General features: G+C 39.9%; 1 protein-coding gene across 3 annotated transcripts in view; it reads left to right on the top strand.

Annotated features, from left to right (window-relative positions):
* The window catches only part of casz1 (castor zinc finger 1), a 177,400-nt gene that overhangs the window by 35,164 nt on the left and 122,595 nt on the right, over positions 1–19,641 (top strand). For all 3 annotated transcript variants that reach the window (XM_085146464.1, XM_085146465.1, XM_085146466.1), the window contains one exon: positions 6,351–6,436. The gene's annotated coding sequence lies outside the window, so the exon portion shown is untranslated. The remainder of the gene's footprint in view (positions 1–6,350; positions 6,437–19,641) is intronic.

Genomic DNA, 19,641 nt, shown 5'->3' with positions numbered 1-19,641 from the left:
GGATTGATTAAAAGTCCTTTTTATTACTCACTGCATCCTTAATGGACGCTAGACTTTCAAAATGGAAGAAACAATTAGAGTTTTACTGCTTTGTGGGCACTACTGATTTATATAAATCACTGCACGGGTGTAAATTTTCCAATAAAACACTGTACCACTCCTAGCATACATAATCAACACGTCCATTCTTGGTACACACTCCAGACTTGAACAATCTCTTTAAATCGGTAGGACTCAAGCTCACTCAGTCAGTAGACTGTCTACTTGATGGGATTTAACTGTTTCTATATGGTTTACCATAACTACTAGTATACATTTGCAAGGCAAACAAACACGGGGAGACTGTTTACTTTGTATTTCAGTGCTGTATAAACATGAAATTAGAGTTTGCTCATTCATTTAATATGAAAACCAGCAGTTAAATCCAAGCCCGGTTAGGTGAGCGTCATTTTCTGGGGTGATGCGGTCACTGTGACACAAAACACTCACTCAGCTATTCAGGGAGTACGTTTTTGTTCTTCTGTTTTATAGCTTACTATTTTAGTGTCAACAAAGAGTATGAACAACAAAATCAGGCAAAGAAAGTAAGGTGGGTCAGCTGCATATTGCATTTATGGGAGATTACATTATTTGTAATGGTGATGTCGTTTTGCTAAAGCCACGTTGCGTGACAAAAGTGGGTAGTGCATATTTTACAATGTGTTTATCTAGTACTCATGCCTAAGGGTAACATAACCACAGAAAATCTCGTCTTGCAGGTTCAGATTTTTGCTTTTTTTCCTCTCTTGAAGGTACGTTTTTTTTGGCCTTTTCCAGATTAAGCTGTTAACTGTTGTCTTGTTAAATGTTAACGAGTCATCTCCACATTTTATCAAAAGGTTTCACAGTCACTTAATAGTTAACACATTTCAGCCCCTGGGATTGTTGTTTTATCACCAAAATCAAAATATGCACTTTTTCAGAACCGTCCCTCATTCACATGTTCCGACAAGGTTTTCTCAAGTTCCTTGGCTCTAGGTTGTATTTGTAGTATTATAGTGTTTTTCAGAACACCTTGATACTTACAATCATAACAAAAACAACTGTACGATTTGCAGGGAAATTCAATACTCTACAGAACTGGCCTGTAAATAAAGATAAGATAAGATAGATAGATAGATAGATAGATAGATAGATAGATAGATGCTTTGTTGATCCCACAAGATACATTTTTGTGTTAGTATTAACACTTCTTGTAAATGTTGATGTCATTTATTTTAAAAATAGTTTTCTACACTTTCTTTCTTATTTTTTGGATTTGAATGGATTTGAATTTTTTGAACAATTCTGGTAAATGTTAAATACTCTGCGTCAGTGCCTTCTCTTTTGTACTTTACCATTCATAGATGAGTCATGCCTGTAATGGAAAATACCGTACCACAAAGCACAAACCTAATTTACTTGTGAAATACCCATCTTTAAGTTCTGTTTTTTTTTCTGTCAGTGCTTTTTTTCTTTTTACCTCAAGTACCTGTTCCATGGGTGTGTACATTTTTTCACATCATGAGGTCATGTGTGAAAAATGTACTGAAAAACAGTCATGCCGTAACAAATCAAAACCTGTTTTTACGTAATGATCCAGATATTTAAAAAAAACAAAACAACAATAAAAAACGTCTCTATCTTAAACACGCACGTCGAATGTTTCTCTGAGCTTTTTGTTTGTTTTTGCTCCTCCTCTTGTCCTGCCTTTGAGTCCAGGGGGAGAGACTTTGAAACTAAAGTTGGCAGCATTCCTCGGCGGTGACACACGCTGAAGTATCACCTTATTGCTCACTTTTAGAAAACACGAAAAACACATAGAGCTCAACCAGATGTTCGAGTTCTGCTCTTAAAAACAGAAGTGTAAACACTCGCTGAAAGGAAAAAAAAAGAACTTCCAACTGTTCATTTTTTTGACACGCTGTGCTGTTTTGTGTGCGTGCAGCCTAAAAATTAAAGGCAGACCAGAAAACGAATAATTTCCCTGTTATTGCTACAACCCACTGTGATTGTGTTTCATGGTAGTCGGAAGTAGCAGACCCGTGGGTGTTGAGGAGATCCCTCTGTGTTCCAGCGGTGTCTCAGACAGGCGTGTTGCCTCACCTGGTGCTGTGTTTACCTCAGATGGTAGGATTAGGAAGCAGCCATGTGGAAGATACGACTCTAATCCATCGTGCCTTTGCTTGGCACTTAGACATGGCCCTCTGCAACATTTCCGCTCTCCTAAAGTTAGAGCGACGCCCTTAAGGAATGTGAGAAATATCAGCACCGTTTCAAGACTCTTGAGCATGCTGCAGCCACGTGGGGTTCAGTTTACTTCGTGGAGGAGGTGGGCGTATGTATGGGTATGGGTGCTGATGATGGCAGCCATCAGCCAGATAGATTCAGATTTATTGGATGGATCTGGGCATCGTTATTTCTCTAGGCTTGTGCCTGGCCTCTACCCCAACGAGATACTTTCATTTTCCCTTTTAAATTTTTTCCCCTCATGTGCACAAAACCCTCTTTCAACGTAGAGTAGCAGATAAGCTGGTATCATGAAAGAAAATCTCTTAGTTAGATAAAATCCTGAATGTTGTCTTTTTAAACTTGCCGACATTGATTAGGCAGTGATAAAAAGCTCATAACCTGCAAGAGGGAAGGCTGACCTCATGCTCACAGTCTGCTGCTGCACCCCAATCTTTTATAATATAACTTACTGAGCTTCCACGTTTACAATGCTGATATTTTTCTGTCTGGCTGAGTTTCTTTCTTTCTTTCTTTTTAAAGAAATTTCAGGCAAAGTTTAGTTTTTTTCTGCAGAGATGGTTTTAAGTATAAATTAATAAAAATAAAGTGAAGTGCAGCTGCCCATTTGTTTAAAAGCTATAATGACTTTGCACTGAATGATAAATGCAGTTGTTTAAGGCCTAAACACTGGCTTGCGATAACTTTGATATCTGATTTTCCTTTTTTTTTTCACACAGTGCAAAGGACATAATCAAATCTATAAATGAATATGCATTTAATTTACATGTTAAATGTTTTATTACCATTGAAGAAAGGGCGCTACAGCGTTTTTCTTGTGCGTTTCAGAGGACTTGCCCTTGATATCGTGGCCAAATCACCACCCCAATCACAAATGGTGGAAAGCAAAACTCTTATTTATCCAATGTACTGATAATTAAGCTGTTCTCATTAGTTACATAATTGGAAATGTAATTAGCAATAGTAATAATTATTGCATTTAATACCTTTTCTCTTTTAGTTATCAGGCTCATTCAAGCTGGTAATTAGCAGTCGTGAGAATTCTATACTTTCGTCCTAATTCATTTTGGTCGCCAGTTATTTATAGTGTATTTTATATCAATAAATCATTACCATATCCATTTCGATTTTTCAGTAAACATACAAACACCGTGCTCACTCAAATGTTTGTTTCATGTTTTGTGTAATAACAAAGCAAAACTCTGTCTGCATAGTTGCAGTTCTACTTTGCCTTAAATAAGCCTTACAGTGAGACGGCTCAGCAGCGAGCTTCCGAAAATGGAAAATCTCATTCATATTTTCCGTAAGGATTATGATTATGAGCATTAATGTTGTAACCATCCAAAGCAGGCTTACTCTGAGCTACAGCATTGTGAAATGATGGCACGTGCTCCTGTAGAAACCACAAGTCTGTGCGATATCCACCTTGTTTTAACAAGGATGCAGTTTATTCTCTCCCTGAAGGGAGAGAGTATGCAGTCAGTTCTGTTCGTTAGCTGTCAAGCAGCCACAGTTTTCAAGATATCGTGCTCAAATTTTGTGTCGTGGTAAAACATGAGCTAATTTAGGCTACGTCCACACGTACCCGGGTATTTTTGAAAACGCAGATTTTTCTATGCGTTTGCACCTTTCGTCCACACGTAAACGGCGTTTTTGGTCACTGAAAACGGAGATTTTTAAAAACTCCGGTCAGGGTGGATATTTTTGAAAACTCAGTTTTTGCATTTACACGTGGACTAGAAAAACTGAGAAAACGCAGCGTCAAAGGTGTGCGCATTTTTTGACGTCACACTGTGCGCCACGTTATTGTTTCGGTGAAATGAATTTCTACAATACTGTTACTGTTAATTGTTCTCTCTGCAGTGTTTAAATGCTTACATATACACACACAGTTACTGTCCCTCCATACATACGACTCGGTTCTGCTTCTATGCCCCAGCTTTGTTTACTTTTTCCCACCGAGGCTTCTAGACTTCTGATTGGCCAACATTTCTGCACGGTAAGGAATATAGCGCCACCTGTTGCTTAGGCATGTTCCTAGCAGCGTTTTCCTTCATTTCTGCCTTTAGGTGTGGACGGGATTATTTTTTAAAACGAAAATGGAAAATCTCCGTTTTCAAAAATACCCATGTACGTGTGGACGTATTTTGGTGAAAATCAGATCAAGGTCAAGTTCACATAAAATGTATAATTTATTTATGGATCGTCTTCAAATTTCACAACAATATACTAGGAAGTTGTGGCCTTGAGTACCGGGCTGTTTGCACCCCAGGTCAAAGTTGACCTTGAAAAAACTTTTAAAGAAACCACAACATCACAGCGATTACATAAAATTTAGCAAAATCACACATGGCACGAATATGTCTTAAAATCTCAAATTTGATGCCGAAGAAGTCAGCTAATTCTGCTTCAATCACATGGCTAAAGATAATAAAATATATAATTTTACTATGTAATGCTTTAAGGTCATAGGTCAAAGTTCAGATATCTGGGTGTTGTTATAAGAGCAGGTTGACGTCAGGATGTTGTAATAAAAACTAGAGGTGGGAATCACCATACATCCCACGATACGATATTATTGCAATTTTTTAAAAATATTTTGCGATATTCAGATTCTGTACATAAAGGTAAATTTTATCAATATTCATTTTATCTAATATCAAAGTCTCACACTCAGTCTTTCTCTCATTTCAGTTTTATTGTTGACAAACTGAACGGTTTGTATTACAGTCTAGTCCAACTTAACTGAATGCAACCATCTGGTACAATTATAGCTATTCTGAACTATGCAATTTATGAAAACTATGCAGCCCCTTCAGCAACTGAAGAATTTGAAAGTAAATTAAAACAAAATATAATTTTACATTAAATAAAAAAGTTTTAAACTTAATTAAAATAAAACATGTCTTAAATTAAAATAAGTAAACTGTCATGTTTATTGTTGCCAAAAAAAAAGTTAAACACATTTGGACAGTGAAGGAATGTCAGGATTCTTGCTCAGAAAAAAGAGCTGATCAACATGCTCTGAAGTCAGAGCATGTTCCAGTCCACAAAACCTTTTTTGTAACAAAATATCGATTTCTGCTGTCCCTGTATCGATACATTATTAGCAAACAAAATATCACGATACTACACAGTATCGATTTTTTCCCCCACCCCTAATAAAAACATCATAAAACATCAGTGTTTATGAACAGCCCTTTGAGGCGGGTCATTCTCTCCGAGTGCGCTTGTTTGCAAAGTCATGGAAAGGACTAAAAACAGCATCATCTCTGATGAGAGGTGTTTGCAGTCAGGGATGATATTTTGATTTATGCTTTACTACACAAAACACAAAATGCAAATTAGATTCAAAACTATTATTAATATTTAACACCATTATTAACCATAAACATTATGATAATGATAAGGTTTGATTTTCATTAAAGCTTAAAGATACTGTGGAATTTGGATACTGTGGAATTTGCAATGCATTATGGGATGAGTAATGCCTTTCAAGTAATCATGTAAACAGTCTTGCACCTTGGTCTTTTTTTCCCCCTTTATTTTTTCTGCATATCAAATCTTTTTATGGTCATGATTCACTCGTAGCTGGTTGTCTTTGTTCAAGCCTTTAAACTCTTTACATCAGGATTTTCGTCAATAAATGAAAATGAATGGGAAGTTCACTTCTGGAGCCAAAGCCTTTAGAAAACGGGGTACTGATGTGCTTGTTTTGTTTGACCATCATAAAACGAGTTGGTTCCCCTTTATTTACCAAAACCAGCTGCATCACTGGATGCAAAACTGCCCTACAGAGAGGTTTCTACACAAAAGAGAAAAAGAAGTTGATTTTGATTTGATAAGTTTGATTTTAAATACTGTATATTGGACATAAAAACTAAATTTTATATAAACTTTATTGTCCCATAGATTCACACATTTGAGTGACTTGGTGGTTTGAAGATATTAACCTCTACATTCAGTTTGTTATTTGCAACATTGGTAATGGCATCTTTGCTGCAATCTGCACAAATGCTTTAAATCTCTTATTTCAAAGAAACTATATGTGATGTAAACAGCTGTTTTATGTTTATCTACAGAAATCAGATGGCAGTAGAGTGAGCATCGGCCAGAGGCGATAACTCCTCAGCGGATTAGTCTTCAGCAGACATTATTCAACAGGAAGGTGAGTCTTTAACTTTTATTCATGCACCATTTTTATGTGGTATAGCAAATATAGGTAAAAAAAAAAAGACTGGCACCGGCTTTCCTCCCTGTCTTTGACAGATCGGCCCATGTGATTTGTAATTCAATTATATACCAAAAAAAAAAAAAAAGCAATTCGCACATTTGTCATTAGTTTTCTGTTTTCTTCAGTGGGAAACAAATTATTGGATAATTGACTTTCGCAAAATACAAAATGTGTCATGCAGTGTGCGGTATTGCTGTCTTTGCTCCACGTCAAAGTTGCACCTCTGTTTCTTGGAGCAACTTAATTGTCTCAAACATGCACAGAAGCAGCACGTTCGAGTCATGATACCCCAAGGCATAGATTAATTAAGCTATGAAAACCCATGAGCAGAGAGCATTCAGCAGGTGCCTGTTTGCCTTGGTATGGGACTTGTTTTTGGCAGTGGTGCAGTGGCTCATTATAAATCTATAATTAAGTTACAATTTTATTTGCTTTTTTTTTTTAACATACTGTCATAGGGGATCAACATGGCTTAAACTCTGATTCTGTTAAGTGCACTCTTGGATATATCGCTTTTATGTCTTTATTCTTCCTCAGGAATTATGCTTTGATGAAAAAATGTGAATGAGAGGCTGAAAACGATACTGTGTGTGTCGCTTAGTGCTCGGTATCCCACGCCTCCTACAGGTGTTGATGTTTTAGCTTCTCATGATTCTTAAAATCTGCTGATTTGTTCTTAATCCAAAGCAAGCTGATTTGTCCACTCCTTTACCTCCTTGTATCTCGGCACGTAAACAACCCCACCCCCACCCCCTCTCCCCTGCTGGCTGAAAGGATGGTCCTGAGAACCCCCCACAGTTCGACTCATCCCGTGTTGGGCATGTTGGCAGAGCTGGGTGATTGCGATGTAGCGGCTCTCTCAGGCCAACATCTGTTGTTCTGAGTCACCTGCCAACAAAGAGGGAGGGTGAGCTGCACAGCGAGGGGCCTGAAGGAGGGATGAGCAGGTCTGCGGGGGAGAATCCCCGTATCTGCAGGGTGGTCAGACTGAATGAGAGTCACCACCACGGCAGTAGTCTTTGCCAAGAGCTTCCTCAAGCTAACAATGTGGCCTGTGGAGGGGCAGACTAGGCAGGAAATTGAGGTTAACGACATTGTTACATATTAAGCAAGGGTTGGCCGCCTCCGTAGGCAAATCCTTGAATAGTCAAGCATGTTATTATTCACACGTGAAATCTATTAAAACTCACACAGTGTTTGCGGTTCAGTCAAGATATCCATTTTTAGTAATGTAAAAAAAAAAAAACCCACATATTTTTGGTATTGTGCTGGAAAACTTTTTCAGAGTTTTGAGTTTGAAAATCATAGATTCAAAATAAAAGTTTAAATTAGTTCTTATTTTTCACGTACCATTATATCCGAGTGACCAGGAGATCACTGCGGTACACTTGCATCTGAATTGAATAATACATCTACAAACTCTCTTCAAGTGAAGTGACTAGTCATCGGTTGTGACTGTTATGAGTGTTTTCACAGGTGGTAATTGTTCACTACAGCACAGGTCTGTGCTTTAGCTTTCATAGCTCAGTCCTTACAAGTGAATCTCCACACTTTCCTTCACTCTTTCCCCCACTGTGCTTTGCCCAGGGGAGAGACGCCTTCTACGTGTTGTAATAAGGGTAGCTGATATAATGAAGGTCATTGTAATCAGAGCTAATGTGCCAAGGAGTCAAGACACTGTAGCTTTATTTGCCAGCAAGGCCCGGCATTTGGTACCCATGGGGATCAGGCTGATAGTGTTATCTTTGCTAACCTGACTCTAATACAGGCCTTGCTCCGCTGTTTGTGTCAGCGTCGGAGCTGAACTTTTCCCAGTGATCCCCTCCATGTGTGGATGGGCATGGATTGGGCTCTACTCTGTTCCATCCTGGTTAAATCCCATCCCAAGGTGTTTGGCTTCTCTCAGTTCACGTTCTGCATTTAGCGAGCGGCGCTCCCTCTCTCTGACTGTCGGACTTGGGAAAACAGGCTGGGCTTCAATGGAATGTACTTGACATAGAAACATTACATTGGCATCTGTTGAGAACTGGCTCGTAAGACATGACCTCTAAATCTAATCCTGTCCCTCAGGATATGCAAATGTCCTCCGCTCAAATTTGATTTGTTTTTGACTGTTCAGGACACGGCCGTTTGTTTATAACCGTTATCTAACACAGCGGCAGGAAAAAGCCGTGTTCGGTAGACAGTTTCGATGTTATTTTCTCGCACAAATTTACCTTAAATGTTAGAATTAAAATTCTTCTTTCTTCACCAAGTATTCCGTAGAAAGAGCTGACCTGAAACGAGTTTTAGTTTCAACCAGGAAGTGAAAACTTTATGGTTAATATCATGTTTAGTTGCAGTTAAGGTTATTTGTAAAACTGACTGAACCGTTAAACATGTTATGCTAAAAAGTTTTTACAACTACAGATTCACAGCTGTCCTCTCCATTATTGAAAATTTTACCTCGAGGCTCTGATGTCTGATATGTGACCTGATATTTATCTAGGAAAAAAGAAATACCCCATCCCTACTGGGCATCATCAGCAGAGCTTCAACATTAATTTCCATTTTTCTTATTTTTTTCATAGTCGCCTTTTAAACTTGGTGCTTTCAGTAGCAAACATCAAAGATCCTTTTTCCTATTCATCTGAGCACCTCCTGGAAAAAAAAAAAAGGCTATCCATATCTAACCCCATGCAAGTCCCCTGATCCCATCATTCAAACTTCCAAGCCTCTCTTTGTGGCTTCCTAGAGGACCACGGTGAAATGATCTCTTTTGTTTCGCATCATTAGTTCCATCTGTTGTGCGAGCAGGCCTGTCTGTTCCGGAGCATGGCAACGTGATGGTCGCCAGGGGCGATTGGAGACGCTGCCGTCCCGGTGGCTTGTGGCTCAACCTCTGCCACCACCATTGCCTTGTCCCTGATCCCCATGACACCATCCCATTCGCTTCACAGTTTCTGCTTATTTATTCATACGTTTGAGCAGATAATAAAAACGTAAGCTTCGTGTACATGCAGCACTAGTTTACCTTATACACGAGGCCCCTTAGGAGAAGAGTTTGGTTCAGTTAGGACGACATTCATACAATCGTTTGCAAACAACATACAGATTTGAATCTCTATACCTCAAACGCTTAAATGTCCGCTGTGTGTCAAAAACGAGCTTTAATAGGTCAGATTTGTGTGCTTATTTTCCTGCAGTCGGGAGTAAATGATGCGCCAAACAGATGTAGCATTTTCTCACAACAAGGAAATATTTTATTCATGATTTACATGAATGATAAATCTTCAGAAAGTCTTAGCGCTGATGGGCATACACAATTTAACATCTGTCTTCCTCAGAATAATTAATCGCTTACCAGAACACTCGGGACTCGGAGTTGGATTTTTCCTCTCACTTTACTTGGTCTAATTACTTCTTTAAAAGCAAAGCTTTCTCTAAAGAAGACTTGAATGATAAACACAGCAGCCGTACGCTCCGCAAAAGGAAAAGTTCAGGAAAGACGCAGGAAACGTCCTGCTCTCGCTTCTTAGTGCCGTGCCTGTAAAACCAAGCAAACCCCACCATACTTAAGACAGAGAAATGTGGCCATACATTCTAATTATAATTCGTAATTCCCAAATGAACATTTCCATAATGTCTCCCAAGTGAATTGCTCTTATCACCATAGTGTGAATGTACAGCACAAGGGCATCCGTGTGCATGTCAATGCGGAGATCGCCAGATAATTTTCATTGAAGATGGAGCCATCAAAGGTCATAGCCATCCGAATGACCTAACCTTGCAATGTAACACCTGGGTGTAAAAGTGGACTCATCCTATCTACTGGGATGGGTGTAATGTACCTCTAATGTATAAAGTGCGGAAATAAAATAAGAGTTATAGGTTGGTGGAGGAGGCTCAGTGTGGGCTAGAGAATACTGTAACTCTATAGGTTGAAATAGCTGTGTTGGTATCACCCGAGGTGACAGGCTATTGCCAAAGTGCTGTATTTGTTGGAACCATTATGAAATAAAGTGTGTGGAAAAGGGCAATATTCAGTTTGAATTGATTCTTGGAAAACTCAAGAAGTGAATATGCTTTCATTTTGATGGTATTACTATGGACAAAATGTGTTGTGTCAGTTTCACCTCGCCATTACTTTGCTCCATTAAGGCAAAACCGAGTGATTTTATTTTTGCCCAGTCTATTTTCTGTGATAAAATGAAAATCTGAAAGCTTTATTAAGTCTGAGTGACACCTAAAGCTGAGAGCCAACAGGAAAATAAGTCATGTGGGATCTAGTTTCAGTTCATTTTTGCTCAATTCCCATCTCCTGATCAAATACTGCACTTTCCAGTAGGGGCTTAATGGGAGTGTCAAGTTCACAAAGGCCCTCTCTCTCCCACTGACTCCATTACCTGATAACAGCGCTGGTTTTGGCACTTATTTGCACAGTGCAGCGCTAAGCTCGGCTTGTGCCGTGCGCATTCGAAGCAGGTTGTAATTGAAGCTGTACTGAGACCATTTTATTAATTTTTACAAATCTTCCCTGCCTGTATTTCCGAGCTACTACGGGCACTAACCCATCTCATTTTCCTTCGTGTACTCTGACTACTTGTGCTGCTCTTTTGAATGCTACTTCTCTTTAAGCCAAACAAACATGACCACTGGTGTCTTGGGTTCAGGGCCTTTCAAACAACCTTTCAATAAAACAAGATCAGCTGTGAGACATACAGGATCTCACATGCTGGGCAGCCCCGCTGAAAATACCCTCCCTCCTGTTTCAAAGCCATCAGCTTTTGGTTCCCCCAGGAGAGCCAGCATTATCCTGCAGGGTTTATTTAAACTTGTTGGGAAGGTCTTGCCTTTTCTTTTTGATACACTAGGTTATTTGACATTTAGGCGAACCCTGTCACATTTAAAACCTGATTTTATTCGGCTTATTGGTTCAGATTTCAAAACTTCATTTACAATTTCCCGTTAAACGCAAACAGTGGCAGATTTAAGATAGGGGTCGAGTAATGCTGCGCCTGCCGCACTTGCAGCTCGTCCTATGTTTAGGCATAGGATGACTGATGATGCGACGCCTGCCATGTTGCTAGAATTAACATTTTGTGAGAGACAGTAACCTGAAAGAGAGGAGAAGCGTGAGGAAAAAGGACGGAAAAAGAGCGACAAATAGGGACAGATGACACAGGCATCTTTTACAGCTTGATAGTGCAGTCCCCGACTTGTTTTTATTGACCTTTTCTATCTACAGTAGAAGATGTGCCATTTAAATAAATGTCATTTGACCATCTTTGGTTTCAGTGTCACACGCTGACATGTGGTATTTTGATAGAATTCATCCGTTTGTGTGGATAGAGTATCCACTTCGGCTGCTGTGTTGCGTCACCATATCCATATATAGGGCTTTATTTCACTCAATGTGGGCACTTTCAGAGCATCCTTAACTGCCTCTTAAATCAACAAACTGGTCAGTCTCAGTGCGTTACTTTTTTTTGTACCACCCTAGGAGGACACTATGCTTTGGCTGAGACATTATTGGACCATTAAATCGCCACCCCTCCCACTCGCAACCACTTTCGGTTCTGTTTTAAGGCTTTGGAATTACGTCCAGGTGGTGGGGGGGTTGCAAAAAAGACTGCTGGAAAGGCTACTTATTCTCTTAATGATGTCTTGTCCTTTTAAAAGTCGTCATCTTCATTCACAAATGGATGACTATAGCAGAGGAGCACCCCGAGGGACTGAGGTCATCCCAACCTCCTTGTCCCAGCAAAGGAAGTTACTGTGTATGAAATGAGGCATGACAGTTTGCGTTAAAAATTAAATTTGTTGACATCGGGTGGGGGGTAGAATGTAATGGCACATAGTAATTATTATAGGGGTGGATTAGTTAGGCAGGTATTTATGATAAGTTTCCTGCCCATTAGTAGCTGCACCCAGGGAAATGGGGAATGTTTTGTTGCATGCCAAATCTAAATCTCCAACTTAATAGTGTATTTAAAATGTGACACTGTTAGTTTTCACTAAACTGCTGTAAATACAGTATCTTTTTATTGAAGTATACAAAGTTAAAGACGTTTCAAAGCTTTTGAAATTTAAGCCTTTTTTCAGCATCTGATTTTATGACTAGAGGCTCTTTACTCTGGTGGTTTACACAACTGCTTAACACGGGAAAGATTCCCGGTTCAGTCTTGGGAGGAGACACGAATGCCTTTGGGGGTGTGACAGGAAGGGCATCAGGTGTAAAAAAATAAATAAATAAATCTGCCATATCAAACATACAGAGCTACCTGCTGCGGTGACCTCTTGTGAAGAAGAAAGTCCTTTTCATGAGTGATGCAGTGACTAAAAGTTTAGACCAAGGATCATTATTTTTATCAAATACTTTTGAAATATTAGAAGGTTTTTACTAATGCACAGACTTTATACAAACTTGGATGCGTTTTGCTCCTTCAGGTAATTTTCTGTCCTGTTTAGTAAATAAAAATTTAACTGGAGGAACTTGCTCTATGCTTTTTTTATCCTTTTGTATGCACTGTAGATGTATTTAATGGGAGTATAATAGCATAAAAATAACAAATAATAAAACAAAAACAACTGGACGTTCAAGATTTTCCCGAATTATCCTTGAAAGCTTCACACAAGTCTGAAAAGTAAATAAGGAGAGCGCCTGAAACAACAGTACAGTTTACTGCATGTTGCTTTTTCCTTCAATCCCCGAACCTTTGGACTGCCTACAAGCTCACATCAAGCGAGCGAGGTGTAGTCGGTGATATACATGACACGCATCTCTAAGGACCCTCTGATTTGTATAATATCCTTCAGACAAGGTCATAGCATTGCCTACATCTTTGAAGATAGAGGAAAGAGAACATGTTCCCCCCTCATTGTGCCTGTGGAATAGAACAAACGTGAGATCACGGTGTCGAGGGGCTTCCACTCTTCAAAGTTGATATGAATCAGACATGAAATGATTTAGATAAAGTGATAGTTATCTTGATTCCCGGCGCCGTCCGTTGAATAGACACGGCGACGCGCGGGGAAGCTGAATAGCTGTGTTTTAGTGTGAAATCCCGGGGAAACGTATCCATCTGGTATATGAATAATTTAGATGGCTGAAGTTGGTTCCTGTTGCTGTTGTGTTTGCGCTCAGCTTTCTCTCTCAGCTCAGCACCCCCACCATCACCCTCCCTCCTTGACATCACTCCTGAGGTTTGTTTGTGATGCTTAAAGGGAAGTTGGGCCACATGAGGAATCGAGGGGAGGAGAGACTCACTTTCCCTCTCTGCTGTGCTTTCTGTGTCTTCTTTCTTTCTTAGATCTACACAAACCTCAGATAAACAGTTAAACACCCGCTGACACACATAGCCTGTCAGTCAGCCAGGCATGTTGCATGTGGGAAACACTCTTCAGATATCGAGACGCTTTGTTTTATATGGTAGACATTGCACACGTTTGAAACTTGTATACACTGGATTCTCTTAATTGAAATCTGATTTTTTTTTTAGTGTTCACTGAGCATCATGGTAATGAGGCTGGGTGTGACTGCAGATGGATATTTATTTGACACATATAAATGGATATTTGGTGGAAGGTCTTCCAATATGGAGCAGTGTAAAATGGATTCAAAGATCTGAATTGTCCCCGCAGCACCAAGCAAAGGCAAACACACGTGTGCACGTACAACGATCACACGTATGCAGAATTTACGGTTTCAGCGCAGATGTGCAAAATTGCAATTGTGCACATGCACTTGCATAACAAACAACAGCAACAACAAAACACGTGTTCTGGCAAAAATGTGCAAAAGTGTTTGTGGACAGATAACACACAAACATGCAAATCCACTAATATGCCAGGCCAGCTATACTAATCCAGTCCCTGTCTTTAAGGGAACCAGTCAGGATGAGGAGGGGGGGCATTGAGGAATAGGAGGAGGGAAAGACAGAGAGAGGGAGAGAGAGAGAGAGGAGGGAGGGGGGGATGTGACAGGCCCTTGGAATCTCAACCTCTCTCTCCTGGCGCCCGCACTAATCAACCCCTGTAATTTATGCAGAAAATATGATTTATATTTAATTTCACTACACTTGCATTGTTAATTTGAGATGTAATTAACGCGTCGCCACGGCAACTAATTTCTCAATGCCGTAAATTATCACCGCCTTTTCATCAAAATTCAGTTACTTTGGCTCCTGTGTGCAGTGTTGTGATGCAATTAGGTTACCAGGGCAACCCCAAAGTGTTAATTTTCTTTTGTTATATTGCAGCGAGGCAGAAGTTTTTAAAACACAAATCATATTCACTTTTTTAGTGAACAAAGACTTTTTTTTCTTTCTTGAGTTAAAAAAAAAAGGAGGGAGGGTGGACGCGATGTTGAATGTTGGATACCGTTCTGCCGTTCATGAGCACCGGTATATAACCCTGCACGCTGCTCTTCACAACACTTATATATGTACTGTGGTGACGTGGACTGAGTGATTGCTGAGAATTCTTTGATATTGCGAGCAGGGGCGCTTCAAAGTTGTCCTTTGGGAAAGGGCATGTTTGTCAAAGGAAATCTATATAAATGAGAAATATGTACAAATTTAAGAGAGCTCTCTTTTCTCTCTCTTACTTTTTTCCCTCATACCAATATTCTCTCTCTCACACACACACCACAGCACATTTTCAGTACTCACACTCTTTTTATTCCCCCAACAGTGACTGTGAAATGACTCAATATTTTAATCAACTGTATCTAATTTGCACTCCAACAGAAGATAGGGCCACATGTGTGCTGTTGTTGCCTTTGCTGGCAATGAGTATGCCCACCGGATGGCTCTGAGCCGCCCTGGATTGCCACGCATGGCAGTCTCTGTGGCCCACTCGGTGCGTCCGTCTCCAATCCATCCCCCCTTAGCTAGTCTTCAGTGGAAATATCAGGTCATTGGCTGCTAAGCTGTGGTTAACTGCAAAGGTAATTAAATTTGGGAGCAGGCTTTTTGAATCTTTTTAGCCTCTTCGGTAATACCAGCAGGAATTACAGCGTTTTTTCGAAGCGAGGTGCTATTTTGACACCCTGGCAGAAGGGGGCCAAGTACCAGTGACCGCACAGAGTTTACAAAAGCCAAAGTACCGATTTGCAGGAGACTCTTTAGGAAGACCAAAACCCCCCAAAAAGATAATTTAATTTTTCCAGGTTTTGAATATTACCCATTGTAAGAGAAAGACAAAGCCCTGCATGTCTGGTGTTTAAACTGTGCATAGAAAAAGTGCAGTTGCCTTGCTCATCACACTTGTGATAAATACTAGACGCTGTGCAGAAATCTGAAAATGCAAAATTGATTTCGCTGTCTCCAAACCAGTGATTTGTAACACATTGTCATTAATGTACTGCTGTTTTTTTTTGTTGGGTTTGTGTACAAAAGTTAGAAGCTTGAGTATCCCTCTTCAGCCTCAAGCAGCTGACAAAGTTATTTGTCCAGTGATGTCAAACTTTGTCTAAATAACAATTAGAAGTCACAATGAGGCTGAACCGCCTAATCAAAAGCAGCATAATAGGACATCTAACCTGTCTGGCATGTCTTGCTTGATTAGAACGACATAGTCAAAATATACTCGCTATTGTCCTGGTGGGTGCAAAGTACGGCTGCGAGGAAAGGTCATCAAGGAAGTTTTTATGTAACTCGCTCTGTAAAAACATTAAGTTGATTAGACTTGTTTATTTATTCAGGTCCAAAAGAGTATTTGCTTTTGTCGCATTTATTCCCATTTTGCCAGCACAAGGGGCCCTGGAAGACGAGTTACCAAGGAACACAAAATTTTAATTAGTGTATTTTAATCATTCAGGCTTTTCAAGCTAATCCACAGACCCCTGAGAATTCCCAAGATGCAGCTCTGTGCTGCTTTACCATTTATTGTTGAGTCTATTATAATTACTGTTAGCAGGTGGGGGCAGGGAGACGTTTATTATGTTTTTCCATCTTTATTATAATTACCAGAAAAAATGAAAGGATGCTGTTTCATTAAGTTTAGAGATGATGCCATTTTCCCCCTGTTTTCCCCTCAATCTCCTTCCTGCCTTTGTTTCATAAAGCTATTGTACTGGCTTTCATTCCAGGGCTTTCATATGTTGCACAGCTTTATGAGAAAAAAACAACAAAAAGAAACAGATCTTTTATTAAGAACAGAAGAGGGGGAAGATGGTCTTAAAGAACTTAATTTCTGAGACAGTTTTCCTCCCTTTTTTTTCTCCTAAATGCAAGCAGTGCTCTGAGAATGAAGTTGACACATCCTCTGAAACACAAATGTTTAATCGAGTTGGACTGGGATCAGAACAGAAATGCAGAAAGTAGAATATGTTTGCCTCTCTTTCACACTTGTCAGTAATGAAAGATAAGAGGACTGCAGTAAATCTTTAAGCCCCATGCTTTTGGTGCTCTGCAGGGATTTTAGCATCATCCAGAAATATTTTATGTTTGTCTGTTTGTTTAAATATTATTTTGCCACTCCCTCTTCCTCTGCTCGAGTCCCAAATGTGTGGCAATTGTGTATCTAAAACAATCAGGCTGCTGAAGTGATGAATCAAATAAAGTGGAGTTTTCTCAATTAGAATCCTTTTTGTGTCTGTATTTATGATACTTCTTGGAGGAGTAAATAGAGAGCCAACTTCTAGCACAGCAGTGTTGCTTTTTAAATGAAGAGAGGCTGATTTACGAAGTAAATGTGCCTTTTGTGCATGACAGAGGAAAGCACATCAGCCGTTTTCTGCTGGTGCCGTCTGGGTTGACTAGTTGATCAGAGCTTGTAGTATGGTTATGTTGGAGTCAACTACATCGCATAAAACTTAACGCTTGCTATCATTTCAATGTCTGTCAAGGGCACCATTTTGGCAATGATCTCATCAATTTTCTTAAGTGAGCAGATCTGAAGCCGTCACTTGGCCAGAAAGCAGTATACCCAAGAACTGTATTTCACATTGATATGATTAGACTTCCAGTTCTGTAAATGGTTGCGGTGCTCCAAGTCTTTCTTCATAAACACCTGAAGGGCAAAACTGAATGCATACAGTACCTCTGCAAATACTCTGGATTTAAAACAAACTTTAAAACGGTAATAATTCATTACCCAGCAGCAGCTATGTAATAGTCGTGTCATTACCACAAGTCAGGACAAGACAGGCGTAACTCTGAAGAGGCGAATGGGCAGATTGGCTCAAGAGATAAACGTTGGGGCTTACTTTGTCAAGCACTTGAAGACTGTTTGCATCCACGGTGTAACATGTAGCAGAGATCTGAAGCTCACTGCACCTGTGTCAGTAAAACAAAGCACAGCTTTCATGTTGGCTGTTAGATGACTCTTCTTTCTTTTGATTTGCAAGAATTAGCTGGAAGTTAATAATTAATAACGAAAGAGAAAGCGATATTCTTATTTGTAGAAAAGCTGTTTTACAGGTCTTGCAGTACGTGAACCTGAACAGAGCATGTCAGATGTTCTCGTTGACAAACTGTCAGATCGGGCCAGTTTATGTCGGTGCCATGTGTAACTGGTTGTGATGTTTTATCTCTGTTCTGCCCAGTAAGAACAAGACTTGTTTTATTGTGACATGGTGATCTTTGCACTGCATGGGTCTTGCAATATGCTAATTAATTAGCAAAAAACAAAAGAACAAATGCTAACTTCTAATGGATTGTTAGCATTAGCATCTGTTGTAAGATCTAAGGGTTTGAAAAGAAGACGGCTGGATTTCTTTAGGTTTTTTTCTTTTTTAATGTATAATAAAAAAAACTGTAATGACCTGGATGTGTGAGAACCTATACAGGTATACATGCTAGCTAGCTACAAACATTTAGCAGTTGCAAAACATCTGCACAGGAATGCAGTTTTACATTTGTGAAAACTAGCAAACCTCTATTTCATTTCGTTTTCATTTTTCTTTTTTTAAGTGTGTGAAAATGTGAAGAAAGTTTAACCCATTATGATAGCAAAAAGCACATGACTTGTATATTGGTGTCTGCCACAAGCATAGTCCAGTAAAACTTGCCACTGTTGGGAAATTACATCAAACATACTTTTAGTGTGCTACCTTTCAAACAACTATAGTGGGTTTTTTTTTTTATCATGTTGTTTCCAGTGATGGTTTCCAGTCACATGGGCCTACGGGACCAATTGGCAACCTCCTTGCAAACTCCTGGCAACTATCAGTCGCTATGGAAAAATTGCTAGAGCATACCGGCAGTTACTGTGAAATCATCTGCTAAATCCACGCAAGCAGTCACGCAGGTCTAGAGAGCAGTCAGTGAACCTCCTGGTGATCATAGCTCACAAGGGAAAAATGTATATTCCCCAACCAGTTGCCAATTGTTTGCCGGAGGTTGTTTGCTTTGGTTAGTTGAAATTGATTGCAAAGAAACATGCTGCACCAAAAACCTTGTGATTCTTTGATCACTAGCAGATTGCTACGTCACCTGTAGATTTGGATGGAATTGCATGGAAGTGGTAGTGAAACTGAAGAGTGCAATGCACACCAGAAACGGAGACTGTCACACTTTTCACAGTTTCACTACCACTCTGCGGTTGGCTGGCAAACTATTGTGCAGACTGTGGCTGTCTGAGCCCAAATCAATCATCAGGAGGTTTTTGGAGCAGACCCTTCTTTGCGACTGATTTCCCCTAATGACAGTCAGCAAATTACAGCAACTGCTCGTCAATTGTTTGAAAATACAGTTTTCCCTAGCAACCAGATGTTTCCAGGGGGTCACCGTCCAGTCTCTAGGCCCTCACGACCTTAGCAACTATCTAGCTGTGCAGCTATGGTATCATTTGGCTGGGAGTCACTAACCAGAAAACAGCACCATCCTCAGTAACTTAAGCCTGTCATGAATGTATTTTCTCAGTGGTGAACTGTAACCTTTGGCTCTGACAAATTTGTTGGCTTGAGCGAGGGAGAAAACACTGCCGAGCGCTATGGGTGGATGTAAACCTGCCACTCTTCAACAAGCACCGTGTGTTTTAAAAAGTGTCCACTTAAAGCAGATTTACATTTAGAATGACAGGGGACAGCTGTACCTTCCCATCCTGACCTGACAGTTTCATCCCATTCTCATGAGCTTGGTATTTCCAGAAGGCACCAATTTCATTTTGTGGTAAAAGTCACACTGTACGGCCACTAAGCTCACCTTTTCTCA

The sequence above is a fragment of the Neolamprologus multifasciatus genome, chromosome 20, assembly GCF_963576455.1.
Source record: "Neolamprologus multifasciatus chromosome 20, fNeoMul1.2, whole genome shotgun sequence".
Classification (NCBI taxonomy): domain Eukaryota; kingdom Metazoa; phylum Chordata; class Actinopteri; order Cichliformes; family Cichlidae; genus Neolamprologus; species Neolamprologus multifasciatus.
This window is presented reverse-complemented; position numbering and strand designations above follow the sequence as displayed.